This window comes from Ambystoma mexicanum, chromosome 6q (genome assembly GCF_040938575.1).
Source record: "Ambystoma mexicanum isolate Mex_15411 chromosome 6q, UKY_AmexF1_1, whole genome shotgun sequence".
Classification (NCBI taxonomy): domain Eukaryota; kingdom Metazoa; phylum Chordata; class Amphibia; order Caudata; family Ambystomatidae; genus Ambystoma; species Ambystoma mexicanum.
The window spans coordinates 1,174,915,423-1,174,931,187 of record NC_090937.1 but is presented as its reverse complement, the minus strand read 5'-3'; the positions used below and the strand labels follow the sequence as shown (position 1 = coordinate 1,174,931,187).

Here is a 15,765-nt window from a genome sequence, read left to right as displayed (position 1 = left end):
AAATGCAACAGTATGTATTGAACCCCGAACTAAAGAGATGTTATAGAAAGTTTATGACAATAAAGCACAAGTGGAAAAGCGAATTATGTGCAGTTATGAACGCTGTGAACACCATGTAAAAGCATGTATGTACCAAGTGAACCAAGTGAAAACCTGTAATAAGCACTTACGGTTTAAGTGAAAATAAAGTGTGCAAGGCAAGTTGATGAACTCGGATGAACAATGCGAAACCAAGGTGGTGGAAAAGGATGAACACCACAGAAGGAATGGAATATAAATTGTGACAAAGCTAAGACGGCCAAGGATAAAACTACAGCAAATGTTGATTACTAACACAGTTACAGGGAGAAAACCTGAGTTGGCCAAGGGAAACCAAGAGCATCACAAAATGCCAAGGGTTATCGGTTGTGTGACCTGTAATGGGTGGACTGTGTGGTCCCTCAACTGCGACTTGACTGAGTAGCCCCTAATGGAGAAAGAAAATAGGGAAGCCAAGACACAAGGCTGTGTGGTATAAGTGCTGAAGTGAGAGAAATCATTTGTTGTGAACTATTAAAGAATGCAAAGGATGATAAAGTGAAACTGGAAGTATGTGTTGAATTTGGGGAAGGGAACCCCAAGGTTTCTTGGAACTGTGTCAAACTTGGGGAAGGGAACCCCGAGGATTCTTGGAACTGTGTTGAACTTTGGGAAAGGAACCCTGAGACCTTTTTAAACTATTGCAAACTTGGGGAAGAGGAGGTTGAATCAAGCCAGAGCCGGAAGAAGCTCAGAACTTTATTTAGAACACTGTTTCTTTTGGTGCTGACATCCCTATACATTATATATCTTTAGTTGTGAGGGCAAGTATAGGTTTTGGACACAAACAGACTTTTGAGTTGAACTTACTCACACAGACTATCCTCGGTTCCTTTAGGTAGGGAAATCCCACCTTTGCATAGTGCATGTTAGGCCTTAATCCATGCTGACAATTAAGACAAATAAAATACTTTTGTTAAGAAAAGTGAATCTGTTGTCTGTGTCTTGCTTCATAATGCCTTCACAAAATTCACTGCACATTATTTATTTGCACTAGTTTCTGAGATTTTGCCCTTTGTTTTCAATTTGCCCGACCATTGTTTGACATGTATACTTGCAATTATATTCTACGATTCTCTTATCCAGCCCTTTATCACTAAATCTAAATTCTGCCTTTCCTTTATTTTGGAATGAAAGATTACCAAATGACTTACTTCTCGGTAATGTTCTTTCTGATTGATGCTCCTACCATAGATTTGTCGTCCATGATCTATTTCTCCGTGCAGTTGCTCTCTGGAAATGTGTTCCACTACTAGTGGGCACAGCGCGGCTTTGCGCCAGCTCTGCTCCAGCTCTGCTCGATGCCATAACACACCCAGTGCTGCACATGACATTGGGGTCAGTATATATCAAGGCACCACACCCAGTGACTTCATTTCCAACCTTTTTCCCTAGCGCTCCGGTGCTGAGGGATCAGAGAACCAAAAGGTGTACTATCTATCCACAAGTGGGGACGGTTGGGAGGCCAATGAGGAATCCGTGGGAGGACCATCGAATAAAAAGAATATTACTGAGAGTTAAATAATTTGTTCTTTTATAAATGTTTCCTCTCACGGAGTAGTTATCTATGATAGACTCCCATATCTATACATAGACCTGGAGGAGGGAAGAGATCAAGGACACCACCTATACCAGAATGCTGTGGAGGACCTCTTTACTGAAACAAGCATCCTGCCCTGATTGGGCATACAGGCAGTAATGTGTAGCGAACGTGTACAGCGGGGCCAATGTCTTGAACCGAGACTCATCTGCGGGGCAGAGATGGCAGCCTGAGTGACCTCTAACGCCCAATGGCAAATTTGTTGAAGCCAGATTATAGCAATATTCCAAAATGCAAATGATATCCACCTTGACAGGGTCTGTTTGGTCACAGCCCTGCCAGCATGGGCATCAGCATAACCCACATGAAATGGAAAAGATCATTTGCCTTGGAACAGTGAGGTGAAGAAAAGAAAAACTCAAAAATGTATCTTTTGAGAGTTATGGAGAGATCACCTTCTGGAGAAAGGATTGCCTCACTTTCAGGAACCCCTTTTCTTTGGAAGAAAACCAAATAGGGAGGTTTTATAGACAATGGATGGAGTTCACTCCCCCATCTAGTGGAAGCGTTGGCCACTAGGAAAATCACCTGAAATGTGAGCAAACTCAAAGAACAAGAATGCAGGAGCTAAAATGGGCACCCATAAGAAACATCAACATTACATTTAAATCCCATGCAATTTGAATCCCATACACGAACAACAAACTGGAATGGGGGGAACTGATGGCACAATCCCCACAAAAATGGCATACCTGTGGGGATTGCGACAAACAATTTGTGTTCAGGGGTCCTTTTGATAACCGAAATATCGGCAAGGTACCCCTTCACAGTGCCAATCTGCTGACTTTTCCGGGCCAAGGAAAGCAGTGAATCCAGGACAGAGGATGCAGGACAAGTAAAGGGAACCAGATGCCTCTCCCGGCACCAAGCGGAAAATGTATGCCAACGACAGGCATAGATCAAGTTGGTGGTAGGCCTCCTAGCTGAGAGGAGTAAGTCTAGGACGTCATCCAGCAAATCCCCCTCCTTATATCTGAGCCTCTCAGCGGCCAGACATGATGGTTCAGGCTGTTTAGGTTCCGATGGAGCACCCATCCCGTCTACTGGGAAAGCTGAGTCACTCTATGCAGAAGGCGCCAGGGAGGGCAGAAGGGCATGTCCAGCAACTCAGGGTACTATGTTCTCTGGGCCAGTCAGGAGTGGCCAAAATCAACATGGACGCAAACAGGCATAGCCTCCTGAGAACCAGCGTCATGACCGGGATTGGCGGGAATGCATAGAAGAGGTCTAAAATCCACTCTACCGTCAGTCTACTAGAGGTCTCTGTCGAGGAAATTCCCTGTAGCAGAACACCTTGCACTTCCTGTTCACACTGGGAGCAAATATGTCCACCTGAGGTGTCCCCAACCGTGAGAAAATCTCACCCAGTACTTCCTGACAGAGCTCCCACTCGTCGGATGCCCAAGTCTATCTGCTTAGGGTATCCGCATTGCCGTTCTCTGGTTCAGCAAAATGACCTGCCGTCAGAGACACGTTGTTCTCCAGAGCACAAAATCACAGTTGCGTTGCTTCTCTGCACACAGGCAAGGACCCAACATCATTCCGCTTCTTGAAGGGGTGCATAGCCACTGTTTTATCCCTCAGGATCGGCACATTCTTGCCCTATACTGACGGAAGGAGGTGGACTATGGTCAGCATGATCGCTCTTGATTCTTGCAAGTTGATGTGTTCTCTGAATTCTGATGAAGACCACATGCTGCTCACTGCCTTGCAGGTGAGCACCGTAGCCTTTCATGGATGAATCTATGACTACTCAGTTGGGGCCAGGGTTGCCGAAGTGACGCCCCTTTCAATAGGTTATCTCACTGGGTGAACCATGCTAGGCCCCAGGATACTCTTGCCGGGCCTCTACAAGAAGGCAGGCGGCCATGTGACCCAGCAAGCGCATGAAGGCTGAGTAAGGAACCCTCTGATTAGAGGATGCAAACCATCTGGAAGTTGTTCGCCACTTGGTCCTCGGGCAAGACGGCCCTGTTCAGGTGATTGTCCAAGACTGCCCATATAAAATAGAGGGACTGGTAATTCGAAGCCTGAGATTTCTTGAAGTTCAGGGAGCAGCCCATGATGTGCCACAGGCTGCACATGTGAAACAAATGAGCCAACGCCTGGGCTGGGGAGCGAGCATGGATGAGCCAGTCGTCCAGGTAGGGAGAGACATGAATGCCCTTCCTCCTGAGGTGAGACACGGCCACTGCCAGCGGCTTTGTGAAGACCATGGAGGCTGAAGATAGACCAAATGGCAGGATCCTGAACTATTAGTGCCATTGGCCAAAAACAAATCTCAGATAGTTGATGTATTTTAGGTGAATCAACACAGAAATAGGCATCCTGCAGATCCAGTGATAATATCAAGTCCTGCTTGGAGGATCTAGGCTAGTGTAACCATCTTGAACGTGTCCTTGCGCAGGTACAGTTCCAATATCCGCAGATCCAGTATAGGACGCAAGCCCCCACCTTTTTTCAGTACCAGAAAATAGACTGAGTACCAGACCTTCCCTCATTCCGAGTTTGGCACTTGTTCTATAGTGTCTTTCGCAAGAGGCTGACAAACCACCTCCAACAGTAGAGGTTCCAGAAGTACGCAGTGGCTAGAGGGTAGATGATCTGAAGGGCTTTGAGCATAAGGGAGGTAATATCCCTAGTGAACAATCTATCAGACCCAGGTATCAGACTTGGTGAGACACCATTCTGTGCCAAACAAGGAAGTTCTCCCCTCTACAAGGTGATGTAGTTGCAGCCGCCTTGACAGCGGCATCGCACCCGGGGTTAGAGGGCACAGTTGAGGGGACCAAACCTCCTCTTGGAGTACCCTGGACCCTTAACCTCGATGGACAGTGTGGTTGCTGCTTGCCCAAGGGAGCCTGTCCCCTGCCCCTATGGACATAAGAGGGGAATGGTTGAAACCCCATGCCTCATTTTGTGGAGGCGGCGGGCTGCAGGAACGCTCGACTCAGGGAATTGGCTGGCTCCTTTGAGGACTGGAGCCTCCAGAGGGACTCATCAGCCTTTAACCCAAACAAGCTATTGCCGTCAAACAGCAGGGCCAGGAACTTTGTCTGAGCATCCAAGGCGCAACCCCAGGTTACTCCAGGTAACTCCTCAACAATGTCCCTGTTGCAATTGCACATACCACACAGTCGACGTGTCAAGGCCAGACCGAAGTATTTGGCAGGACACCTCTCTGCATCCGAAACCAGTGCCTCAAAACCCTTGGTCACCTCACCAGTAGGTTACTGCTCAGCGTTTCCCGAGACTGCTGACCAGAGGCCAAAGGAGAACTTTGCTAGGGAATAGGAGTCATTAATCACGCTCAGGCCCAGACTGCCTGATCCCAAAATCTTCCTTCTCCAAGTATCCAGCCTCTTGCTCTCTCTGTCAGGAAGCAAGGAGAGGAACAGAACATTTTCAGATTTGCAGTGGAAGCCTGAACCACATGACTCTCTGGGAAGGCATGCAAAGAAATAACCACCGGATCTGTGGGTTCAGGCCTGTGCTTTTTCACTAGGTCCTGCTCAGCAGTTGGAACTGAAGCTGATTTCTCCCAGATCTCCAACACTGGGGCCTCTACAGCCAGGTTGAAAGGCAGTAAGGTCTTCCTTTGATGGTCTTCGTCCAAAATATTCGTCATTTCTCAAACTGTACCTTGGGTCTGGGAGGAGCTGAAGACCCAAGGTGTCCACAACCTTTTTTTTTTTTTTTTTTTTTTTTTTAATAATTTTTTTATTAAATCCAACCAAACAATACAAACCAAACAAACAAAACAGAAGTCGTCAAAAACAACATACACTTAACATCAATATACTGCTTCCCCCGGCCCGAGCCTAACCATCTTCAATTTCCATTACTGCATCCTGTGGGAGATGTTCCTTCCCCGGGGAGTTATCTGGGTCCGGTATTGGCCCGAACAGTTACGCTATCAGTGACTTCCAGGCCATCAGGGACTCCGTTCCCTCCAATCCCCCGACATTACTAGCCTCCTGCCACACTATAGTTTCTGCCTCCGCCCATTTCTGCAAGTCCTTCCACCACACCTCCATCCGTGGTCTATGACATGTCTTCCATCCCATGGCTATTCTTCTTTTTGCCAGCACATATGCTAAGTCTTTCAGTTTGCTCACATGTTTTAGTTTATCAGACCTCGGGAACACCCCTAACAAACAAGCCCACACCGTGTCCACTACCATCTTGACCCCCTTCCCTGCCAGTTTACTTTCCACTTCACACCAAAATCGTGCAATGACCGGGCACGACCAGAACATGTGTACCATGCCCGCATTCTCCTCGTCGCACTTGGGGCATGCCTGTCGACCTGTATTCGCAAACCTCGATATCCTCTGGGGTGTCATATATGCCCTATGCGTGACATACAGTTGTATCTGTTTTAATCTAGCATTTCTGGACACCTTCTTATGATACCCCTGCACCCGTTCCCACATCCTATCTTCCATCGGAGTCCCCACTTCAGTTTCCCAATCCAATCTCAGTTGGGTGATCTCTTTCCCCACTTTGAGCATCAACATCTCGTATAATCTAGATATCTCATGTCCCCCTTCCGCTATGTCATAGATCATATCCACTGTGGCATCTGGCTCACCCTCTAGCACGGTTTCAGGCCATATTTCCTTTACTCTCTGTACCAGTCTATAGTATGTAATATACTGACCCGCATGCAACCCAGACACATCTTGCAACTCCTCAAAGGCAACAATTGAGCCCTCCTGCCAAATGTCTCCCATGGTCGCAAGCCCCACCGGCTCCCAGTGGTTCCTGATTATCTTCCTTAGCTGTACATCCACCCCCGTCAATGCAACCAGTGGTATCTGCAGGGAGCATGGAGTTGCATTGTCCAACATCTTACACGCTCTACGCCACACTTGCCATCCCAGCAACATCATCGCCGGACGCCCTTTCAGTTCAGCTCTGGGTACCCACATCATTTCCTTCAAGTAAAAAGGTGTGCAGTCCCGCCCAAACAGCCTGTGTTCAGAGGTTTCTTCATCAGAAAGCCATTTAGCGACATACTGCAGTTGGCTTGCCACATAATACACCTCATAATTGGGTAATTTTATCCCTCCTCTTTCGTGGAAGTTCTGTAGCTTCCACAATGCCACTCTGTTCCGTGTGCCATGCCACAAAAAATCCCTACACATACTGTTCAGTCTGGTGAAGAACTTCTTAGGTATCAGAAATGGAATGTTCGCAAAAAAGTGCAGGAGTCTAGGCAGGACCACCATCTTGAGCATCGCTGCCCTCCCCATCATAGCTAAGGGCAACCGCGCCCAAAACCGCATGCAGTTGTCAATTTTCCCCAGCGCCACCTCAGTGTTGTGCCTATGCGCTTCTTCCCCAGTGTGGTAGATATCTAACCCTAAGTATCGGAACGTATCAACTGCCCATGGCACCGGCAATACAGGTAACCTCTCCGCCGGGATCCCCATATACCTTCCCAACGGGAACATGCTTGACTTCTGGGGGTTCACTGCTATACCGGAAAGACCCGCATATCTATCCATTACCTCCAGGATATATTGAAGATTCTCTTCCGGGTACCTCAGGTACAGCAACATGTCATCTGCGTATAGAGAGATCAAATGTTTTTCCCCTTTTACCTCAATGCCTATTGTATCATACTGTTGTCTCAGGTATATCGCTAGAGGTTCCAGGGCGAGTATATAGAGCATTGGGGACCACGGACAACCCTGTCTGGTACCCCGACCTAGCTGCCACCTTTCCGATACCACCGATCCTGTCTTGACCCTGGCCAGCGGCTCCTTATACAAAATCTGCTCCCATCGCACATATCTTGGCCCCAGCCCATACCCTTCTAGGGTCGCCAACAACCATGGCCACTTAACCGAATCGAAGGCCTTTATTGCGTCCAGGGACACTATCGCCATTTCCCCAGTGTGTTTGCAGCTGCCTTCAATGATTCGCTGGAGTCGCCTGTGATTATTCGAAATATTCCTGTGTGGGACATATCCCGTCTGATCAGGGTGTATTAATCTACCAATCACCCTCTGCAACCTATTTGCCAATACAGCCGTCAATATTTTACTGTCTTGATTAAGCATTGACAAGGGGCGATACGAGCTACAGCTGTGCCCAGGCTTATTGGGCTTGGGCAGCGGTATTATGACCGCTTCCCTCAATGACTCTGGCAGACATCCTGTCTCAAATGCTTCATTCAACATTGCCAGCAGCGGAGGGAGAATCTCTTCCGCATATATTTTATAAAATTCACTGGGGAGTCCATCCGTCCCCGGCGTCTTACTGGTGGGTAACTGCCTCACTACCTCCCCCAGTTCCTCCAGGGTGATTGGTGCGTCCAACTCTTCTCTTTCCTCCTCACTTATCTTGGGCAGCCCGATATCCTTCACTGTCTCCACTATTGTATCTCGGCAGTTGTCCCCCTGGTCTGCATATAATATTTTATAATAGTCCACAAATTCTTGGTTAACTCCCTCTTGAGTATCTGCTACGCTACCGTCCTCCCTTGTAATAGTTCTAATCATAACTCTGGGGTTCTCACTCTTATATAGCCATGCTAAAAGTCGACCTGGTTTATCCCCCCCGCGTGCTGTCTCTCTACATATTTCCGATAATTCAGGCTACACAGTCTGTCCCAGTGCTCCGCACATTTCTGCTGCAGCATAATCACTAACTCTAATTTCTCTTTAGCATCGTCCTCACCTCTCAAGGCCTCCTCTAGTCTCTCTTCTGTCTCCCGTAGGTCAGCCAAAATGCCACCTTGCAACCCTTTAGATTTAGCGATAGCTGCCCCTCTTATCACAACTTTAAAGGCCTCCCACAGTGTTCCCGCCGAGTCTACGCTACCTGTATTCTCCTCAAAAAAATTCCCAATCTCCTCCCTCATGTCTTCTCTAAAGATGGGGTCTTTCAGTGCCTCAGCTCGCAGGCGCCACGTCGGAATCCTCGCTCTCAAGGGGCTAAATCGCCAAGCGAGAATCAGGGGCGAGTGGTCCGAAAGGACCCGTGCTTTATATTCTATTTGTACCAACTCTGCTGTTACTTCAGACGTAGTGAAGAAATAATCCAGCCTAGTGCGCAGCTTCTGCGGGGCAGAATAATGAGAGTACTGCCTCTCTAGGGGGTGACACGCTCTCCATGCATCCACTAGCCCAAAATCGTTCAACATTGCTTGCAACGCTTTGGCCGCAGGAGCTGGTCTATCCATCTTCCCGTCTGACCTATCTACCCTTGGGTCCAGCACGCAGTTGAAATCCCCCCCCCAAATCACTGCACTCCCCACGCACTTGCTCACGTTAGTACACAACGTCCTAATGTACGCTGCCGTATTCTGGTTCGGGGCATATGTATTTATTATGCTTATTTCCCTATTTTCCACTAGCCCCCTCAGAATTACCATTCTCCTATCCGCCTCTGCCACCTCTTGTAACCGCTGGAAAGGGACATGCGGAGCCACCCAAATGATCACGCCCCTGGCATAAGCAGAATAAGATGAGCCCACCACCACTCCTTTCCACTTCCTGGTGATCATATCCGTCTTCTCGCGTGTCAGGTGAGTCTCTTGTAGCAATGCAATGTCTATTTTGTGCCTGCGCAGGTAAAGCATAACCTTATTCCTTTTCAAGTAACTGTTTAGCCCCCTCACATTCCACGATATTATTCTAAGGTCTCCCATAACTTCCTCTAAGTGCCTTCCGCCTCCCACAGGCGCTGTACGATTCCGAGGTCTCTACACGTCTTACATAGGCTCTTTCCCAAATACCGACTCCCTTTAACCCAAAAAACACCCAACTCCCTGCTCCTCCCGAAACTATATACACGTCAAACTTCTCACCTCCTTCCCCTCCCCCCACCCAACCCTTCCCCAACAACTCCCCCCTCAACTGTTGCCCAGCTCCATCCCTGGATCTCAGACACCCCCACATCTAGCCCTGCCTGATACACACAGAGCTCAGTAGGGTGAAGCGCCCTAATGGCCACTTAACTATTAACACTAAATGGGGGTGTGAGGACGAGCCCTGCCAGGCCCCTTATTAAAGCTAATATCACAGTGCGCATCATACAATATCTATTCTACTCTTGTCCTGTCTACCAACGGGCCACATCAATGACTATAATCAAGTCCCATAGTCCAGAGCCGCACCAACTGCCAGCGCTCTCGTAACACTTTACTTATCTCGTCCGCCTCCTTCGTCCGCCTGGATGTCGGGCTCCTGGGGGCATCCCTGCATATCAAGCCATCCCATGGCATCCTCCGGGGTGTCAAAAAACAGAGCTCTGTTTTTATGGAAGACCTTTAATTTCGCAGGATAAAGTAACATGTATTTCTGGCCCGCTTCCCTCAATCTCCTTTTAACAGCCCCGAAGTTCATTCGACTCCGCTGCACCATCAGGGTATAGTCTGGGTAGGCTGTTATGTTTGCCTCCCCCCGCTTAATTGTTCCACCTTTACGGAAGAATTCCAAAATCCTTTCCCGGTCTCGATAGTTGAGGATCTTGGCGATAACTGGCCTAGGCGGATTGCCCGGCGGCGGCCTCCTCGTCAGGGCCCTATGTGCCCGCTCCACAGCAAATCCCTGAGACAAAACTCCTCCGGTTATCTCCTGCAACAACATGCCTTCGACAAACTCCATGGGGTTATGGCCCTCCATTCCCTCCGGTATACCCACAATGCGGATGTTATTCCTTCGGGCGCGTCCTTCCGCCTCCTCTGCCCTACTCTCCAAGTTGCCCACTCTCTGCACCAGGGCGTGCAGTGCCGACTTGTGTGAGGCGCAGTCCGCTGTGTTCAGACTCCCTTCTTTCTCCAGGCTCTCTGTACGCTCCGACAGGGCCCTCACGTCCTGTCGGAGTAGGTTCACTTCCTCCTGAACTTCACCAACCTTAAGGTCCAGCGCTGATTTTAATCCCGCCACAACTATTTCGATCTTGGCCTCCCAGTTCGCTTTCAAGTCTGCTTTCAGGTCCGCGATTGCAGCCAGGACCTCATGATTAGTACCCGCAGCGACCATCTTGCCTGCGGGGGGCTTGTCCTTGGTACTGGCACCTTCCGGGCCAGGCGGCGTTCTGGCGAATTCGTCCAGCGTGGGCTGCTTCACTTTCTGCCGTGGAGGCTTAGTAGACATGACCTAGCAGCCACTCGTTGTGGGTCAGCCCATCCCTTATGCTCCACAGTTAGGGGGGGAAGGGCACGCCCTCCGTTCCAGTGCCCTAGGCCCTACCCAAGCTTGGGGGCCTCAGGATCTCGAAGGCTCTGCCAGCCGTCTATTGCCGCAATGGGTTGTGCCCTCCCTCGTAATAACAGCCCGCCTCAGGCCATCCGCCTCTTATTGGGGGGTCAGCACCAATGTCCGCAGCAGCTGTCTGGGGCGCCGATGCTGCGCCGCCTGCTTGGCCAAAACGGCCACATCGCAGAGACTCGTGACCTCAAATGCAACAGTTCACAGTCTGGGCACCTGCTCTCTCCTAGCGGTCGTCCAAAGCCCCTCAATGCCACTGCTTCGCATATTAATTCCCACCACAGCAAGTGATCCTACAGTGGGCGTCTGCTACTGGTTTGTTTTCATTATGGGTCGCAGACCAGGGGGGTGTTGTCCCAAGCACCACCATACCCTCGAGTGAAGTCCTGTATCTCGCAATTTGTTGGGGGGTTCACGCCGGTCTTATTCTGCCCCAGCGTTGCCTTTATTATTTCTCAATTTTGCCAACTACTTGCCACGCGTATCACTGAATGTGTATGCTGTGCACCCTTACGATGTATTATAATTGCTGAGGGTGTTTTGCACGGCTCTTCCGGGCAGCAGGCTTCTATTATGTGTTTCAGGTCAAGGCACATCAATAACAACGTGCTTCACGCACCTTCCTCATCTGGGCTCGCATAGATCATTTCGCCTAGATCTTGCTGCTGGTCCTGCTTATGCCTGCCCCACGCAGTAGTGCTCTCTTACGGACGTAGTCCGGTTTATAATTACTGAGGGCTCCTGGTCGTCTCGCCACCGCAGCCTCCCTCTCCACGTTGTGTGTGTGCCGGCAGCCTGCACTTCATGTGTTGCTGCGTGCGGCTTCAGATACCGATGCGTTCCACAAGGGCTCTTCTGCCCACTCGGAGCACTGTCAGAGACGCGATCCGTGCCGCATACAGTAACCGCGTCTACGGCAGCCCTCCGATTCACTCCTCGTTCCCCGGCTGTTCCGAAATGTCCGTGCCTTGCGCTCCGCGTTGTTTACATAACCGCGGCTGCTTATTGTGAACACTGGCCGCTCCTGAGCTGCCGGCAGTGCGTATTTAGATTATTATCCCAGGGCCCATCAGCTGCTCCTTCAACGGCGGGGCGCCCAGTGGTTTCAGGGGTCTCCGAAGGTTCCTTTGTTCCCAGCCGCCGCCATCTTTATATTGGTTACTCTCTCCCAGTCCGAGATACAAAGTAGCGCCGCTATCGCTACAATGCTCCTAGCGTTCCATCAGCAGGCTCCTTCGCTCTCCAGCATATTCATGTTCTTTTAGTGTGCTTTTGGGACTTGAATCAGCCATAAAAAGACACGCGCTGCACGGATCAGGGTTACGGATCTCGGAGCTCACAGGAACTACAGCCTACACCATGGCTGCCTAGCCACGCCCCCGGTGTCCACAACCTTTGCTATCAGGCATTGGAAAGAAGCCTGTGGTTTCCCTGGAGTTGGTGTAGGTAACGGGCCCAACCCTGGAGATGTGTCCAACTCACTTGCCTCTTGCAAATTGGAAGCAAGGTCCATCAGATCTCCATCTTCCTCATAAAACTTCTGAGATATCCCAGACTTCCCTTAGCCATAAATGGTCCAGCCCAAAGGGAATGGGATCACCCTCCTTATCATCAAAGATGTCCCCCATCTTTGGCATAAATGCTCCCATGGGAAGCAGAACGTATTCCAGAGGAGCCTCGATGCCTGCAGCGCTCTGGAGGAGAGAGCTGGAGCTGATAGACCAACGTCGGAAGATAGAGCGGTTCAGCACAATGATAGGTCTTCTCCCAGAGGACCAATGGCTGATCACACAGGCATGCAATCTTGGTCCAGGGCAGGGACCCTGCCAGATCGTCCAAGCATGGCAGAACCCCATGGCAGTGCTGTTCTCAATCATCTTAAGCCTAAAGGCCTCCCATTCGGCATGGATGATTGGGTCGGGAACGGTAACTGTGGTGCCTTGTCCCCAGAGGAGTCACTGGAGCGGTGGCTCCTCTTTGAGGAAGAAAAGAGTGGTGTCGAGAGTAAGTGGGAGTGAGTGTGACTTATTGCACTGTTCCTTCTTTTTCTCTTTTCGGACGAGGATACCATCTTTTATACCTTGCTCTGCTCCTGACGACCTTGAACAGGTCCGTCTGACGTCCCTTTCCTTATGGAAAAAGGTTAGTAGCTTTGCAGCCTGCTCCAGGAGCACCTTTCGATGCATTTCCTGACACGAGCCGTAGTGGGTGGTGGTAAATGGATATCTGGTTTCCACATTCAGCGAATGGTTTGAAACCTGAGATCTTCATATTGCGAAACCAACACTTTGAAACGAAGCAGCGTTCCTGATGCAAGCAGAGTGTGCAGATAAAGGAACCAAGGTCGTACAGCACGTCCCCTCTATTACTCGCCTCGCCTTGTGATCTGTCCGAAGCGGATGTGTTGAGGCGCTGCACTCATCATGGATGAGGAATTTGAGGGAGAATACAATCTATTAGAAGCTTCTGTTTTACAGCTGCATGAATGGAGGATGTGCCTCATTGAAAGTTACTGAAAAGCAGTAGAAGCTGTACCATTCTCAGTAGTGGGGCCACTTACTTGTCTGATTTTTAGCTCTTCAAGTTAAAGTCTAGTGTCTCCTGCTGTATGGACCTGTTATCCTTACCTAACATGTGCCAAAAGTGGCATCACCAGTACCTCAGTGAATTGCCCCGCATACTCAAATTATATGGTTACTAATGCACCTTTATTTGTGCTTATTTTCTTTGGTCTCTTACAGCTTATTTTGTTGTCTGCACAACATTTTTAGATTGGTACTTCATGTTGCCCACTTCTTATTCTAGGCCTGAAATTTTTGCTCAGATTTTGTGAAGGTTTCTGCAACGATTAGGTATAAATGCTTTATATATTATTTAAATTTAAATAAATTAATGCAGCTGAACACTTTAGACGCATGTCCGCACTTAACACATTCCAGCCCAAACTGTCTAATGGACAGAATGGAGCTTTGGTGCACATTTGGCATGCAAGTGTGGACATGCCTGTATGCAAGGATGTGCACATACAATGCTAGCTGTGCATCAGTTAATGCGTTTAAATAACGTAGCCATTTCTGGTCCAGAGGTCCCACCAAAGGATAGCACCAGATTTCGAGATTTGGAAGGGATGGAGATTGGAATAGTAATTAAACAAGGTTGGATGTTTTCAGTTGCTAATTATACTATTATTTTTCTTTGTAGGGACATTTCTGTTTGAACTTCTCTCGTATCGAAGAAGCCTTTTGAAACGTTCGTGGAAGAAAACCTTTTCATTTAGGCGGAAATTTTGAATTTTCAGAATTCTGTGTGCTATTTAATGTGTACAGCATATTTATAAAATATCAACTGTTCAATTGTGTTGTGTCAAAGCTGTATATTTTGAATTGTGAAAAAGCCTGCATCTGTACCCGTGTTTATCAGTCACATAGTAATTTTTTTACTATCAAAATTGTTGCAGTTATCAACCTCGCAGGCATTCCATGTTGCAGTCAGTTGGATTATGTAAAAACTGAATATTGAGTTCATTCCAATTTACATATCATTTTGTATGCACAAATAAAATTGGTATATTTTCTGTACTTCTGTGATGATGTTTTGAAATCCTTCCCTCTAACATATCCAAAACTATTTTGTGAGTTTGTCCTGTGCCAGTTGCTTGTTTTTTACTTTCCTGCTCGTGATTCTATACTGTACAAAACTTCACTTACAGCTATCTGCCTTGTTAATTCCATTCTAAATGTTTTAATTTTCTTCATTGATTTATTTATTGGTGATAAATATGCATTGTGACGTAACCAGTGAGGAAAATGGAGCATGCGGCATACCTAACAAGTGTAAGAACTTGTAAGATCATGCAGAAAATTCAGTACAGCGATTGAGCAAGGGGGGACTGTGCTTATAAGAGATCATGGAAGTGAACTTTCAAAGGAAAGTATTCAGTCTTTTCAAGATGAATTGCAAACTATGTTCCCCCCTGTTAGGAGCGCCAGCTATCTTTTTTGAAATATGTCCCCCTTGTATATGGTGAAATACACACAAAGTTCCTGCAAATATGCAGCTTCCATGTCTTCTGATGGTTAGACGCTTCAAACCATGTTTTGCAAACCATCTTTGACACAATCCACGCTGCGCTAGACCAATGGAATCTATTGTGGTCGTCCGCACAACATGCCTGGATGCGTTTTACTGGGCTTTCTAAAAGCATGCAAAATAGACTGATTGTCATACACTTGTATGGTAGCAGGAAGTTTTCAAAGATCTTAATAATTTTAAGCTGCTGAACCTCTGTTTTAAAAATTTGTAAATGTGTATTCATTGTCTCACTAGCCTAACCTTATTTTAAGTTATTTATGATGCTCTACCCCAATCCCTTCTTTATTACATTGTTCTTTTTTTACTTTGTTTTATTGATTCAAAATTATTTGATCAACTCTCATCTACATGAATATGCCTCCTTTTCCTGCCATCATATGTTATCAGATACAGTGGGTAATTATGGAGGTCAACAACAATAATCTATCTGATCAAGAACATTTAGTTGCAATGCATTATACGCTCCATATGCATCGGCCATGTAGGACCTCGTATTGATATTAACTTTGACGATATACACCAATATAACATGAAAAATAAAGAAAAGACGCCTTTGGTTAATCCAGTGGAAATAATGTTCACATGTTGATGGTGTGTGGCTGGCTATCTATATTCAAAAACAAAAGTCTTTACTCTAAAACAATTAACTATAAATTGCATCATCCACACACATCACTGTTTAGGGATGTAAATCCATGTATTCATGTACAGATTCTCATTCCTAGATCAATATACATTGATACATTTGTGTTCTAATTTTGACAACTT

The 15,765-nt window shown here is 47.7% G+C and overlaps 1 protein-coding gene across 1 annotated transcript in view; it reads left to right on the top strand.

Moving 5' to 3' along the window:
• Positions 1 to 14,483, top strand: part of WDR19 (WD repeat domain 19) — a 2,828,275-nt gene extending 2,813,792 nt beyond the window's left edge. The window contains exon 37 of the mRNA XM_069631788.1: positions 14,107 to 14,483. The gene's annotated coding sequence lies outside the window, so the exon portion shown is untranslated. The remainder of the gene's footprint in view (positions 1 to 14,106) is intronic.
• Positions 14,484 to 15,765: the final 1,282 nt, after the last annotated feature.